Here is a 13486-nt window from a genome sequence, read left to right as displayed (position 1 = left end):
AATTCCTCTTTTCCTGGTTTACCTGTAGTTTTGGGTTCGCTGTTGTTTTCAGGAATGTAAGTTAAATTTTGATAGTTCGTGTTTTCCTTTTTTATTTTTTTTTCAATTTTAAGTACAGTTTTATTTAAGGCATCGCATTTGCCACCTAGAATACAGTGCTTATAAAGTGCAATGTTTATTTCTTTCCCCTGTGCACTTATTCCATATTCAAGTATCAAGATGCCCAGTTTATTTACAATAGCAGCTCGACTTTAAAACTGCCATGGAATTTGCTACAAATTTGGGTCCTTCAAATGTTTTATGTGGAACAATGCTAGGTCTATTCTCAGGTTGGCTTACTCAACCTCTTTGATGGTGGATCCAGAGGAGGCACCACCAGATGCAGGAGCTCCACCACCAGAGAAGCTCCCAGGCATTTCTCCTGGCATGCCTCCTGCACTCTGGTAACAGTTGGGTAATGATGGAGTTGCAGACTTTCTTCGGCTCTTTCTTATGATGTCCAAATTCTTCCTTCTCTGCAGTCTGGTTCTTATCAAGCTGGTTGATGATTTTGTTACACTTGCCAAGAATCTACTGTTTGTCCTCATCATTGATTTTGTCATGAAGTTTTTCATCTTCAACAGTTGCTTTCATGTTGAATGCATAAGATTCAAGTGAACTCTCAGAAGATACATTGTCCTGCTGCTTCTCATTTTCGACTTTGTACTTCTCAGCTTCCTGACCATATGCTCAATATCTTCCTTGCTCAAATGACCCTTGTAATTACTAGTGGTAAACTTGTTCTCTTTTTCCATACTCTTATCCACAGCAGAGACACCGAGGATGCCATTATCATCAATATCAAAAGTGACTTCAATCTGAGGTACAGCACAGGGGGCAGAAGATATGCTATGATTTCAAACTTGCCAAGTAGGCTGTTATCCTCAGTCATGACATGCTCACCTTCATAAAGATGAATGAACACCTGAACTGAACAGGTGGTGAGTGAGCACACCTGGTTGTCAGAGTAGGTAGTGAAGGTTCGCATCTGTTTGGTAGTATTGCACTTGATGAGGACAGTCATGACTCCTCCAGAAGTTTCAAAGCTAAGAGAAGGAGTGACATCCAACAGCAGCAAATCTTTAACATTTTCAAATTTGTCTCCAGAAAGGACAGCTGCCTGGACAGCTACACCATAAGCAACAGCCTCATCAGGGTTGATGCTCTTATTCATTTCTTTCCCATTGAAGATGGTTTTTCAGAAGTTTCTGAACACTGGGGATATGGGTATAACCACCCACCAGGACAATAAATCATGGATATGAGACTTGCCTAGCTTGGCATCATGAAGGGCTTTCTCTATAGGGTTCAGAGTGCCAAAGAACAGGTCAGCATTTAATTCTTCACATTGGGCATGATTATTAGAGATATAGAAGTCAAGTCTTTCATACAGAGAATCAAACTCTATACTGGCATGGTTACTGGAGACAAGTACACGTAGCATGTTCACAAGCAGTATGTACTGGCTGATGTCCTTCTTACGTTTGTGGATTGAACACAGCAATAACATGGTTGACCATTCTCTTGTCAAAGTCTTCTCTACCTAACTTTGTGTCTCCAGCTATAGATTTTATTACAAAGATCCCATCTTCAATAGTGAAGATGGACACATCAAAAGTGTCACCTCCTAAGTCAAAGATAAGCACATTTCTTTCAGCTTTAACCTTTTTGTCTAAGATGTAAGCAATAGTAACGGCAGTTAGCTCATTGATGATTCTAAGTTCAGTGAGACCAGCAACAGTTCTTGCATCTCTGGTAGCCTGATTCTGAGTTATTAAAGTAAGCAGGTACTGTGACAACTGCATTGATAACAGCTTTCCCAAGGTATGGCTCTGCAATTTCCTTTATCTTTGTCAAAACCATTAGGGGACACCCCCTCTGGATAGAAACTTCTGTTTCTCCCTTGTATTCTACTTGGACCTTGGGCTTCCAGCATCATTCACCACCATGAAAGACCACTGTCTCACATCAGATTGGACAACAGCATCATCAAACCTACATCCAATCAGGCATTTGGTATCAAAAACTGTGTTGGTGGGGTTTATTGCAACTTGATTCTTTGTAGCACCACCGACATGACCAGTGTCAGTAAAGTAGATATAACTGGGTGGTTCAGTTTCCCTTATCATTGGCAATTATTTCCACTTTCTGGTGCTAGAAGACACCCACACAAGAGTAAGTGGTGTCAAGATCAGTGCCCACTGAGGGTCTGCTAGACAGTTGCTTCTGTGTGGGCCTAGCATGGCTTGTGAAGAAAACAGAAATCTGGAAAGCTAGCACCACATGTAGTGAATGTTTTTTCTTCTTAATTTGCTAAATTGTACAACTGGCTCTAGCTATCTTTACAATATCTTCAAAGTTTAATTAGTCTCTTCAAGTTTTCTTTTCTCTTTGAGCTATTTAAAATCATCTGTCACCCCAGGAAGAACATCCATTTTCTGTAGGTTGTCAAATATATATACAAAGTCATACATAATATTTTGTATTTTTCTATGTTTTATTGCCTCTATTCATAATCTTTGTCTCCTTTCTCAATCCCAATTTTCATTGAATTACAAGTGCCAATTTCATTTTCTTGGTATTCACAGAACCAGATTTTTCTATTATTGATTTTTACCTTATTAAATTATGCTTGTTTACTTTTTATTTTTTATTAGTTTCTGGTGTAGCTTAGTTGTTTGACTTTTGATCTTGTTTCCCCCTGGGTACTGTTTTTCTCATCTCTCAGGTTCTGACCTTCCCAGCAGGACCTAAGGAGGGAGCCCCAGGCTTTCTCACTAGTTCTTATCTGATGTGGGGCAGAAGGCAAAGGGGGGAAGCAACACCACGTGGAAGCTGTCATCAGAGAGTCAGGCTCGTTAGTATACATGTGCAGATATTTGTGTCTCTGGGATAAATGCCAAGTAGGGCAGTTATTTATTATGTTTAGTTTTTTAAGACACCAACTATAAACTCTTCCAGGGTAGTTATAACATTTCACATTCCAACCAGCAGTATTTGAGATATACAGTTTCTTCACAGACTCACCAGTATTTGTTATTGCTACTATGTTTTATTTTAACTGTTCTAATAGATGTTTATTGATACGTCATTGTGATCTTAATTTGCATTTCCCTAATGGCTAGTGATGTTGGACATCTTTTCATGTGCTTGGCTTATTTGTCAGCTGAATATTCCCTTTGGCGAAATGCCTCTATGTATCTTTTGCTCATTTTCTAATTGTATTGGTTGTTTCTTTAATGTCAGGTTTTTTTCATATTTTTTATCTGAGTCCTTTGCCAGGTATGTGCTTTGCAAATATTTTCACCTAGTTGGTAGCTGTTTTTTTCATCCTCTTAGTAGGGTTGTTTGCAGTGGAAAACTTTTCATTTTGATGAAGTTCAATTATTTGATATGAACAAAGACATCTCTATTTATTTTGATTTTGTTTTTTATCAGAATTTTATGCTTTTCAGTATATAAGTCCTGCATATATTTTGATGGATTTATACCTAAATATTTCTTTTTTTGATCAACTGTAAATTGTATTTTTAATTTTAGTTTCAATATGTCAATTGTGTTTATATAAAATATAATGAAATTTTTTAACTTATTATTTACATTCCAGTTAATTAGAATACAGTGTAATATTAGTTTCAGGTGTGAGATTTAGTGATTCAACACTTCCGTATACTACCCGGTGCTCATCACAATTGCACACCTTAGTCCCCATCACCTATTTCACCCAGCTCCCACCAAATCCCCTCCCAGTTTGTTCTCTAAGTTAATACTCTGTTTCTTTGTTTGTCTCTCTCTCTTTTCTTTCTCCCTTTCTTGCTTGTTTTCTTTCTTAAATTCCATATATGAGTGAAATCATGTTTGTATTTCTCTGACTTATTTCAGTCTGTATGGAATCTCAAAAGACCCTGAAAGCCAAAGCAACCTTGAAAAAGAAAATCAAAGCTGGAAGTATCACAATTCCAGACTTCAAGTAATATTAAAAAGCTATAGTGATCAAAACAGTATGGCAGTGGCACAAAAATAGACACGTAGTTCAGAATAGAACCAATAACAGAACAAAATAGAATCCAGGAAGGAAGCCACAACTATATAGTTAATTAATCTTTGACAAAGCAGAAAAGAATATCCAATGGGAAAAAGATAGTCTCTTCCACAAATGCTTTTGGGAAAACTGGACAGAAACATGCAAAAGGATGAAACTGGACTACTTTCCTACACCATACATAAAAAGAAATTCAAAATGGATCAAAGACCTAAATATGAGCCAGGAAATCATCAGAATCCTAGATTCTTATATTTATAGATATTTTCTTATTTATAGATATTTTCCTGAGGCAAGAGAAACAAAAGCAAAAAGAAACTATTGGAACTTCGTCAAGATGTAGTTAATTTTTATATGTTAACCTTGTTGTGTTCTACAAATTTGGTGAGCTCATTTATTAGTTTCAAAATTTCTTGTTTGTAGAATCATTGGGGTTTTCTTTTCTTTTTTTTTAATGTTTATTTATTTATGAGAGACAGAGACAGAGCACAAGCAGGGGAGGGGCAGAGAGAGTGAGAAGGAAACACAGTATAGGAAGCAGGCTCTAGGCCGTGAGCTGTCAGCACAGAGCCCAATATGGGGCTTGAACTCACTAACTGTAAGATCATGACCTGAGCTGAAGTCGAAGGCTTAACTGACTGAGTCACCCAGGCGTCCTGGGATTTTCTGTGTAGACCATCAGGTCAATTGAAAATGGAAACAGTTTAATTTTTTTTTTTTCCAAACTATATGTCTTTCCTTTCCTTTTACTGTCTTATTGTGCTGGTTGGAACTTCCAGTACTGTGTTGAATTACAGTGGTGAGAGAAGGGATCCTTGCCTTGTTCTCAATTTAAGGGGGAAGCACATTCAGTCCTTCACCATTAAATATGATATAAATTATAGTTTTTCACCATTAAATATTATATAAATTATAGTTTTTCTACATATAAATTTATATGATATAAATTAAAACTATTGTTTTAATGAAGATGATCTTCATTAAATTGAGGATTTCCCCTCTCTACTTATAGCTTACTGTGAATTTAAAAATCATAAGTTGTTAGATTTCATAAAATATGCTCTTAGGCACCAATTGATATTGTTAAATACTTTCTCTTCTGTAACCTGTTGACATGGCTGATTGAACTGTTTGATTTTTGAGTGCTTAAACCAGCTTGATACCCTTGGAATTTTTTTTTTTTGATATATTGAGTTAGATTTTGAGGAATTGGCCCATTTCACCTGAAATGTAAAATTTATGTGTATTTAATTCTTCATAGTATGCCATTATTATCATTTTGAAGTCTTTAGGATCTACAGAAATATCACTAGTTTCATTTCTGATATTGGAGATTTGTGTCTTTTTTAAATTGCTATGCTTACTAGTAGTTTGTCAATTTTATTGATTCTTTTAAAGAACTTAACTTTAATTCATTGATTATTGTTTGCCTGCTTTAATTTTAATTGATTTGCTCTTTATTATTTCTTTTTTCCTTTTTTTTTAGATTTGTCTTACTCTGGTATGTATCTATGTATGTATATATGTATGTATGTATGTATTTAGTTATTTTTCCCTCATATCTAAGGAGACCAGCTCCTTGTTACTAACCTATGTGCAATTTTCCAGGCCCAACCACAGGCAATTTAAGAGGCTTTACCTGCTCTCCTCACAGCAGACTTTGTGCACAGCCAGTGCAGTACAGTCCCTGAAAGGAGTTGTGTTCAGGACTCAAGGCCCCTGGCTGGCTGTGCCCTTACTCACAGCTGTATTCCTAGCCCACAGGCACCTCCACTCAGAGGTCTCTTAATCTGGGGCCTTCAGCCAATGACTTCCTCAAGTGCTTCTTCTGAGACCTCCTTATCATGGAAAGGAGAGAAAGAATTTTGAAGACAATTTTTCTTCCCTCTGGCTCAGTACTTTTCCATTACTAGGTCTTCCTTCAATCCTCCCTAGGCCCTCTGGTTTGTAAACTGTAGAAGCTTTTTGTTCAGGGCTCCCTTAGCAGTGAGACAATCCCTACATTTGATCTCACTGACCCCCTCATTGATGCTTGCTATTCCATGGTAGAAAATAAAGCAAGGAGTAGCCAGTGCCTTCTTTGGCTTAGCCTCATGTTTGTATTATTACACTGTTTAAAAACTTGACTATTATTTAATTTTGGTTTGTTATCTTAACTGATTTCTTCGACACCTACGAGTTTGGTTCTCTTCAGCTCTACTGAATTCCTGGCAAATTGGCACATCAAGCAGGTAGTCAATTAAGCACAATGCTACTCTGGAAAAGCAAAACACCTGAAGATTCCATGAGTCACCTTTGGGAGGTGCTAGTAGAGAACATAGAACAGTCCAGATAGGTGCTCAGCAGATAATTTGCAAGAGTATGAAGGTCCTGGAGGGTATTTTTCCCATAGGTCTTGGAAGGTGCTGGAGGATCCCATGGAGTTTGTTTGCCAAGCCAATAGGTCTTGAGAAATGCCAGCAGAAGCTACAGGGCATTCTTGGAAGATGTTAAGGGATTGTTCATGTGATATTGGGTTTTGGAATAATTCTGTTACTTCTCTTTAGTCTCCAGTTCCCTGGCTAAGCTCTGTGGTTTAGATACCGCGAGGAGTTCAGAAAAAAACTGAGGGAGGAGTTCCCTAGCTAATGCTTGCAGTGCTCTAACAATGGGATGAGAGGACTGTTGGTGGGTTGAGTAACTCTAGGTCTCTTGCACTAATAAACTCCCTGAAATGCAGCACATTGTTGAAATTTCAGAAGGAAGAATGTAGAGCCCTTTGAGATCACTTTGCCCAGTGACCCTGAGGAGACCTTAGAGACTTAATTAAATGCCCTTCAGAGATAATCTTGTTAAAGTTATAAAGGGAGAGTGGCATGGTGTAGGGGATGTATTACTAAAAATCACTCTTTCAAATTGCCCTGACAGCAGCCACTGCCAGGAAAATAGAATCCAGATAGCTGCTACAATAGCTTTTTAAGAGGAGAAGCCTAGGTTCTGCTTGAATGAGCCCAACCAGTGCCATCCCTGGGTGCCTTGGCTGGGAAAGAGCTGTTTATCCAGACTACTGCTCTTCCTGGCTCTCCACTCCTGCCTCCTACCCCAGAAAACTCATGGCCAAGTACTGACAGGGTGACCCTACTCAAGTTTATACTTTGCCAGCCCCAATGATGGATAAAGGAACTGTGTCCTCTGCTTCTCCATGTGGATCTGAGGGTATGTTGGAAGAACTCTCTTCTGCTCAGACCTCTCGGTGTTCAGAAGTAAACAAGACTAGTGGTTGGTAAGTGTCCCCAGGAGAGACCAGAGATCCTATGCCAAGGTTAGAAGTCCATGGGAAGATGAGAAATTTGTACTTCTTGGGCTTTTAGATGTTGGTGCACAGGTGCACACAACCCCTGGCACCAAGGTGAGAGGAAATGGCTCTCTGGTTTTAGGTCTGAGGATACCAGATCCAGAATCCTTGACCTAGCCTGATTATGAATTGGGTCTCTATAAACTTCTGTTAAGGCCTCTGCTACCAAATTTATTGGTGTTGATATATTGTCTATGTATACCTTTCTTAGACTTTAGTCCCAAGCATTAACATTACTCCCAAGCATTAACATACTCCCAAGCATTAACAGGAATTGCTGCAGTTATAAACCTTATTCATGGGTTACAGATAATGGCCTGGCCATTTGACCAAGTTACTGGCAAGCCTTGGACCAGCATATAAAAAAAGTAAACATTTAATGCTAAAAGTTTCCCTCTTAACACTGCTTTATCTGTGATCTTCAAACTTTTATATGTTGTCTTTTTGTTTTCATTCAACTCATGTACTTTAAAAAAAATTTCTCTTGATACTTTCTCTATGAGCGATGAATTATCTAAACATGCAGTTTTTAGTTTCTGATTATTTGGAGGTTTTTCTGTTAGTGTTCTAACACTGATTTCAAGATTAATGGTCAGAAAACTCTATGATTTCATTTTTTTTTTTGATTTGTTGAGGTTTGTCTCATGGCCAAAGATATAGTCTATATTTATTAAATGTTTGGTGTATTATTGACAAGAGTTTATTCTGCTCTTTTTGGGTATCAGATTCAATAAGTGTTTATTGGTTCCTCTTGGTTGAGTGTTACAGAGTTCTTTTATTTACTTGCAGATTTTCTCTCAATTGTTGAGAGGGAGGTGTTGAAGTCCTTAATTGTAATTGCAGATTTGACTATTTCTCCTTTTACCTCTTAGGCTTTTTTTTTTTTTTCATAATTTACATCATCATTGTTTGATGCATGCACTTTTAGAATGGCTATGTATTCTTGATGTATTGATCTTCAACATCAGATGATGTTGCTTTATATGCATTTTTTTGCTCAGAAATAAAATTTACATATTAATATTTCTCTCCTACTTTGATTGATTGTACCTTTTCCATCCTTTTGTTTTCAATCTATGTATATCACTATATTTGAAGTGAGTTTCTTTTAGACAGCATGCAAATAAGTCATATTTTTTTCTCCTTGACAATCTCTGTCTTTTAATTACTGTATTTAATTCATTTACATTTAATGTAATTATTCCTATTTTAAGGCATACATCTACAATTTTATTTTTTCTCTTGTTCTTAATATTTTTGTTCTGTTTTATTTTATTGCCATATTGTAGTTTAGTTCAACATTTTTTAAAAATACAATTTTTGGAGCACCTGAGTGGCTCAGTTGTTTGAGCATCCAACTCTTTTTTTTTAAGTAATTTTTTTTAATGTTTATTTATTTTTGAGAGAGAGAATCAGAGCATGAGCAGGAGAAGCGCAGAGAAAGAGAGAGACACAGAATCTGAAGCAGGCTCCAGGCTCCAAGCTGTCAGCACAGAGCCTGATGCAGGGCCCAAACTCACAAGTTGTGAGATCATGACCTGAGCCAAAGTTGGATGCCCAACCGAATGAGCCAATCAGGCGCCCGGAACATCCAACACTTGATTTCAGCTTAGGTCATCGTCCTAGGGTTGTGAGATCGAGCCCCACATGCTCTGTGCTGAGCATGGAGCTTGTTTGGGATTCTCTTTCTTTCCCTCTGTCCTCTCCCTCTCTCTTTCTCTCTAAAATAAAAAAAAAATGTTAATTAAAAATACAACTTATAATATATACATATATATATATATATATATATATATAGTGGTTTTAAGTGGTTAAAGTATGTCTCTTTATACATTTCTTATTTTATAAATGTGTATGTAGGTGCATATATATATATATATATATTCAAATTAATTAGAATAAATTTATGTTCCTTTAAACCTCCCCCCTTATAATACAAGATCATATAAATTGTACACATATTGAGAACCCTATCAGATAGTATTAAAATTTTTCTCCAACCATCTAACACAATTTATAAAACTCAAGAGGAAAATTCAAAAAGGAAAAAGAAAGTCTATTGTATTTATTCCTACCTTTAACTCTTACTATCTTCCTTTCTGATATTCTCAAATTCCTGCTTTTATCACTTACTTTCTGTTTAGAGATCTTTCTTCAGCCATTCTTTTAGGGTAGGTCTTCTCATGAAAAATTCTCTTAGTTTCCCTTCATCTGCTAATGTCTTCATTTCCTTTTCATTCCTGAGGCATATTTTTACTAAATATAGAAATCTGGATTGACAGTTTTCTTTTAGTACTTGAAAAATGTGCCACTTCTGTAGTTTCTAATGAGAGATGTACTGTCATTGAATTCATTTTCCTCTCTGGATAATGTTTATGTTTTCTTTTGCTGCTTTCAAGACTTTTTCGTGTCTTCAGTTTTCAGAAGCTTTACTAGGATGTGCCTTAGTGTAGTTTATACAGTTTGAAGTAGTTCAGGTACTTGAAGTTGTAGGCTTATATTTTGGTCAAATTTAGGACATTTTTAGCCATTATTTAGTCAAATACCTCAAATAACATTTCAGCCTTTTTTTCCTCTTTCTCTCTGGGACTCTAATGATAAAAAATAAGATCTTTTGTTATAGCTTCACAGGTCCCAGAAGTTCTATTCATATTGTACAGGCAATTTTTTAGTGGTTGTTTAGATTGGGTAATTTATATTGTTCTATCCCTAACTTTCTCTTGTATTTTCTTCTTCTGAGCCCTCCTCCTTTGAGGTTTTATTTTAGTGATAGCATATTTCAATTGTACAGACTGAATTTGATTCTCCTTCATATCTGGAGATTTTCTATTTTATTTCCAAAGATTGCTATCTTTTTAAATTTATTCCAAATGTGTTCTCAATTGCTTGTTAAAGTATTTTTTAATATAATGGCTACTTTAATTTTTGCCAGATAATTCTAACAGCTGTGCTCTCTTAATGTTGGCATCTGTTGGTTCAGTTTCAGATCTTGTTCCTTGGTATGATGAGTGATTTTCAGCTATAACCTCTGCATTTTGAATGTCTAAGACTGGATTCTATTTAAATATTATGTTTTAGCAGGTATCCTGGAGCACAACATATTAGTATATGTAGTATATAATAATGTATATAAATGGACTCATACCGAAAATAGTGTTGAAGCAAACTTAAGTGGGAGACATTGTTGATCATTGCTTCCACCATGGGATATATGAGATTCCAAAACATTCTTCTTAAGTTAAAGAGAGGAAAAGCTAATGAGAAAAAAAAGTGATTATTTATTTCTACTATGTGATTTGAAAAAGATTTCATTTTTACACCATTCTGTGGTTGCCTGGTAATTAGTGATGAAGACAATAGCTCATCCACACTTGCTCTTTTCCCCTGAACCACTTTTCTTTTTCCCACTTCTGATGGGTGTCTGGAGGTCTCAGCCTGCCTTTTCCTTTCCACCATACCAGTGGAAGGATAGGAGTGGGATCCTTCCCGCCTCATCTTTATGCCTTTCCCCAGTGTATGAGGAAGAGCAGTGTGGGGGGCTCTGCCCTGGTAAGATGCATCTACTGTGATTTTTCCAGTGGAGCAATACTTTGGTTTAATGCCCATTCCACCATCAACTGGGCAAGTTTTTTTCAGGGATAAAACCCTTAGGATATCCATTCCACTTTTCAGGCATTTTCAGAAGTAACAGTACTTGCAAAAGGAATTTGAAAAGAGCAGAGTTTGATGCACATATTTAAGATGATCACTCTTTTCAATATTTCTCTATTCTTCTTTCTATTTTTAAATAATTGGCAACTTTTAAATAATGGGAAGTTCTGGTTTTCTCTTCTTCCCAGGATCCTTATAATCACACTACTCTGATCTGTCTGCTTTCTTTATCTCCCACTTTTAATCATTAAATAATAAGGAACTTTCAAACTTTACCCTTTTTTCTTCTTCCCTTGTCCTACAGTCCCTCAGTACCACCTCTCTGCAGCAGCTTTGAGACCTTCAGCACACAGATCCTGTCACCCATACTTTTCCAAGATAGAAGTCCTTTTGTATTTCATCCTGATAATGATAGTGTGTGCCTTTTTGGCACATTTGAGCACAAGAGTTCTCAAATGGTAGTCACTTTTTCTAGGAGAATCATTAGTGAGGCTGATGCTTCAATTAGGTGAAGGAGAACATGTAGTCAATGAACTTAAATCATTTGCTCAGGGTCATATCCTGACTAAAGGGCAGAAATGGAAATAGATATAAGCAAGTTTTTAAAGTTTCATAAATCTTCAAGAATGCAACCACTCTGACCGAGAATATCATTGAAAGTGTATTACATTGTTGATCTTTGCTATTTTCCCTCAACTTCTACCCTTTTTAAGGACACGTCTTACAGACTTACCCTTTAGTTTCCTGCTTATCCAAACTTCCATTCTGAAACCATATTAAAAAAATATTAACCTGGTTCTAAGTTATTTCTCAGGTTTTTCGCATCTTTACTCTTACCACAGATTGTTATATGTAAACATAAGTCTTCATTTTTCTGGGATAAGTGCCCAACAGCAGATTTGCTGGGTTACATGATAGTTGCAACATTGACTTGCTTATGGGAAACTCCCAAACGTTTGTCAAGCTACTGCACCATTTTGTAATCTTACCAACAGTATATGAGCTCTCTTCATTTTTGCCAATATTTGGTGTTGTCACTATATTTTAGACATTTTGATAGCTGTGTAATGATAGCCCATTGTGGTTTTAATTTTTATTTTCCTGATGGCCGAATAATGGTGGATATCTTTTCATGTGTTTATTTTCCATCTGCGTATCCTCTGTGGTAAAATATATCTTCATGATTTTTACCCATCTGTGGAAAGATTACTAAATTGGATTGGATTATTCATTTAAACTTGAGTTTGGTGGGGAGAAATACATGCATTTAGATAGCGATATAAATACAGATAGATATATCTCTACATAATATATTGTTATATATATTAATAAGTTAAAATTTTATATTTAAGTCTGTGATACATTTAATTAAATTTCATATAAGGTGTGAACTTTAGGTTGACGTTCATTTTTCTTTGCTTATGATGCCCTGCTTTAACTACATTTGTCAAATGGCTATTTTTTCTCTATTGAATTTCTTTTTCACCTATGTAAATCAAAGAAAAAAATGAACCTGAAGAGCATGACTAATTAGCGTTATATAACTGACATTTATAAATTATTCCATATGGCAACAGAATACATATTCTTCTAAAGTCGACATGAAACATCCAATAAGATCCACCCCATTCACTGTTATATGAAGTGATGAATCACTAAATTTTACTCCTGAAATCATTATTATACTATATGTTAACTAACTTGGATTTAAATAAAATTAAAAATTAAAAAAAGAGATACATCCCATTCAAACCATATAACACATTTTATAAAATAGAAAACAAAGTATGTATTCAGATCATAATGGAATTAAGCTAGAAATCAATAACTGAAACGTGCAAATATTTGGAAATTGAGTAATATGCTTCTAAATCACACATGGATCAAACAATAATCTCTGTGCCTATCCCTCTGTCAATACCACACAGTCTTTTTTTTTTAAGCTTATTTATTTATTTTGAGAAAGAGAGAGAGACAGAGTGAACAGGAGAGGGGCAGAGAGAGAGAGAGAGAGAGGGAGAGAGTGGTTCCTAATCAGGCTCCACACTCAGTGCAGAGCCAGGTGCAGGGCTCAGTCTCACAACCATAAGATCATGACCTGAGCTGAAATCAAGAGTCAGTTGCTTAACCAACTGAATTATCCAGTTGCCCTGATATCATACAGTTTTGACAGTGTGTGTTACACTTCATAAGAAGGCTTGACATCAGGTGAAATTATTCTTTCCACTTTTTTTTTTTTTAGTTTTCAAAATTCTTTCAGCTATTTTCATTCTTTGGTCTTTCAATATAAATTCTATCTTGTCTGTATCTACAAAAAAAATCTTAATGGGTTTTGCTAAGACATTGTCTTTAACTTGCGTGTCTATCTGGGGAGAATTGACATCTTTGATATGTTAAGTCTTCCAATTCATGATCATGGT

At 36.0% G+C, this 13486-nt stretch overlaps 1 pseudogene; it reads right to left on the bottom strand.

Moving 5' to 3' along the window:
* Positions 1 to 335: 335 nt before the first annotated feature.
* LOC124514239 (heat shock cognate 71 kDa protein-like) overlaps positions 336 to 13486 on the bottom strand; it is a 187880-nt pseudogene continuing 174729 nt past the window's right edge.

This window comes from Lynx rufus, unplaced genomic scaffold (genome assembly GCF_022079265.1).
Source record: "Lynx rufus isolate CCGP_SWC_20201006 ecotype Redwood Valley unplaced genomic scaffold, mLynRuf1.p SCAF_2, whole genome shotgun sequence".
NCBI lineage: Eukaryota > Metazoa > Chordata > Mammalia > Carnivora > Felidae > Lynx > Lynx rufus.
Note: the sequence above shows the minus strand (reverse complement) of the source record. Positions and strands in the feature narration are given on the sequence as shown.